Genomic DNA, 3,392 nt, shown 5'->3' with positions numbered 1-3,392 from the left:
TCCCATCTTCTACCAGGTCCTCATGGGCACCCCTTGCTGCATGAAGCCTCTTCAAGCTGCTACATCCAACTACATCTCAGCTTTTTCTCATACTGTTCCCTCTGTCTGAACTACCTTTCCCTCCGTGGCCCACAGGGACCTTGAATCCCAGGCAGCTCCTGCCCTCTCCTCATCTAAAGCAGGATCCAAAACCTTCTTGTGGGGAACAACTTCTTCCTACTCCCTGAAGGCTTGAGATCTGGGGGCCACTTCCCAGAAATATGCAGGGCACAGTGACTTGGAGCACTGAAATCCCAGAAGATGGGAGAGGGAGGCGGAGAGGTGCTACCGCCAGCTGCTGATGGAGAGGGAAGAGTCGGGAGGAGGAGTTGGACAATCCGTGGTGAGTGTGTGAACGTGATTTTGAGAGATCAGATCATCTCCAGCCCCCTGTAAAACCTCCCCACCAAGTTTTATTGTTTCCCAGGTCATACCTCGCTTATGCCAAAAAACAAGTCCATTCCCACTGTAGCACCGCCCCCACCCCGTCTTGCTGACCCAGGGTCTCCCCACACCCCTCGACAGAGCCCACCCATCCTTCCGAGCCTGATTTCACGCAGCTGCTCCTGCCAGGAACAGCTGTTGTCTGCGGGTGCCTGCGGCTGCACTGCCAGGGGGCCTGGACGGTGTGCTGCCCCCGCTCCCCCGCTGGGTGCGGCACCCCCAGCTGCCACTTCCTGCTGCTCCGTGGGGTGCCTGGTCCTTCACACACTGCCCCCCGAGGCCCAGCAGCTCTCTGAGCCTCCTAGATGGTGCACAGTGGTAGGAGGCAGAACAGGGGAGAATGGCTCTGTACCAGTTTTCTAGGGCTGCCGTAACAAAGTGCCATTAACTGGGAGGTGGTGGCCTGAACGACAGAAATTTATTCTCTCACAACCCTGGAGCCTGGGAGTCCGAGGTGTCAGCCGGGTTGGTTCCTTCTGAGGGCTGTGAGGCAAGGATCTGTTCCAGGCCTTTCTTCTCCCTGTGTCTCTTCACATTGTCATCCCTCTCTGTGGTCTGTCTCTGTGTTCAAATTTTCCCCTTTTTTAAGGACACTGGTCATATTGGTTTAGGGCCCACCCTAATGGCCTCATTTTAACTTGATCAACTCTGTAAAGACCCTCCCTCCAAATAAGCTCACATTCTGAGGTATGGGAGGTTTGGACTCCAACATAACTTTTTTTTTTTTGGTGGGGGGCACATAATTCAATCCATAACAAGCTTCTTTCCTTTTTATTACAGGGTAACCTGGAGCCCGCAGACCTCATTTATCTGAATGAGGCCACAGTATCATCTGGACACACATTTTGCTAGCTCGGTACTACCCTGTCCCAACCCGGGTAACTGCAGGGCTCGGACCACCACAAGGTTGCTGTGCCCCCTCGGTGTCTCCGGGAGTTCAGCGTCTGAGCCGGTCGAGGCTGCTGCCTCCTCCATGCTGCCTTTGACCTCGCTCTGATGCTCCGCTTGGGCAGGTGCTCACTTTGCAGTGCTTGTCCTGAGATGCCCTTAACGTCCTGCCGGCCTGCTGCCCGCCACCCTCTTGGATCAATGCCTGTGCCCTGGTCCTGGATACCCAGACAAGGACGTTGAGTCCATGGTGCACATGTGTGAGGCGTCATCCTAGAAGAGCCTCCTGTGCTCTCCCCGTTGCCCCTGCACACCCACTCTCTGCCTTTTTCCACCCTGCTCTGGCACCAGGTGGCCAATCTCTGGGCACCGCACAGTGAGCTCTCCTGTCCTCGGGAGTCCTGCTGGGTTCAGCCACTAGGAGCCCTGGCAGGAGACTAGAGGGCCGGAGGAGGGGCAGGTAGGGTGCGTATTCCTCCAGCTTCCCCCACGAGACTGATGTGGGCTGCCGCATCCCACAGCAGACGGTCTCCGCGCCTGCTGGGGAACCTCTCCACGAAGCCCACTCTGAGCTCAGGCAATTGCTCTTTCCTCTCAAGACTTTCAGACCTAGGGATGGCAACAGCCCTGAGGTCCCCAGCCTCAGGTTTTGCACTATCTTTTGTGGTTTCCCGAAACGCTGCTCACACGTTTGTAAAGACCCTGCATAAAACTTTTCTCATATTTCCCAATGTAAGTGTGTCAACTGTTTTCTGATGTGCTCCTGACCATGACACTCCCCCAAATGTCATCCATATGTCCCCAAGCTTCACCAGCTATGGCTAAAAGTAAAATCATAATATAATTTAGACCCAGATGCTGGTATTTCAACCCCACACCTGAGTCAGTGCAGGAACTCAGTTCCCTTTCAAGGTTCTAGAATTCCTGAGTCCCCCCCGGGATCTTTCATAATTGGTTACCCCTCACGCTCCCTCCACAGATCTCATGCCTATGCCATGGACCAAGCCACCACTGAGAGAATGGAGCTGTCCAGTTCCGTGGATCCAGGCTCTTCCTGAGACCCAGAGACCCTCCCTGCCACCGGCCTTTGAATCTCTAAGATACCCCATACTTTTTCTCTGAACTGATTGAGCTGGCTTTGGTAGACTATGAATACGTGAGTCAAAGCCACATGGCCCTGAACCTGACTGAATCGATACATGATTGCACAGATTCTCTCATTCCTCGATCTACCATCTGTCTCTTCTGGAGTCAGGAATCCCCTACCTTCTGATTTGCTCAGGAAAAGGAGCTATCAGGCAGGAATGACTTGACTCCCCTCCTCACCCTGCATCCCCCAGTATAACCACTTCACCAGCCGTCCCCGCTGCCTTCCTCTCATCTCTAGAGAAACGTCTCTCTCTGTATCTCCTTGCTTGGTTGCCTCCTGCCTGCGCTGACAGCTGCCTCTCTCTAGCACAGGGCGCTAACTCTCCTCTTTCCCACATCTTCAAACTAAATATTCCTCATTGCCTGTAAATACTCTCAAAGGTCTCCCAACTTAAAAAAAAAAGCCCTCCTTTGTTCCTTTGTTCTAGATTTGGCTATTTCTGCCTCTCTTTTCTTCCCTTCTTCTCCAAGTGATTCAGAAGAGTTGTCTTGGACTTCTAGCTCCGTGTTCTCACTTCTCATCCTCAACCCACTGCAATCCGGCTCCTGCCCTCTTGGGGCCATAGGAACTACTTACATGCCAAGTCCAGAGGGCACCATTTTTTCTCACCTTACCAGACCTCCCTCCTGCATTTGACCATTTAGCACTGATTGTGCCCTCCATCTCCTCCCCCAAGGCCAGGGTGCCCATGGCAGAGACTTGGACTTGGCCCCAGTGAGCTCCCATCCCCCTTTCTTTTGTTCAACACCCCCCAGAGCCTTAACAGAGAACACGGATGCCCAGCTGGGCTTTACTTTCCCCATCCCCCTTGGCAGCTAGGTGTGGTACTGGGCACCAGTTCTTGCCCCTAGGATGTGCACACCCTCGGTGT

The sequence above is a fragment of the Propithecus coquereli genome, unplaced genomic scaffold (assembly GCF_000956105.1).
Source record: "Propithecus coquereli isolate 6110/MARCELLA unplaced genomic scaffold, Pcoq_1.0 Scaffold178, whole genome shotgun sequence".
NCBI lineage: Eukaryota > Metazoa > Chordata > Mammalia > Primates > Indriidae > Propithecus > Propithecus coquereli.
This window is presented reverse-complemented; position numbering follows the sequence as displayed.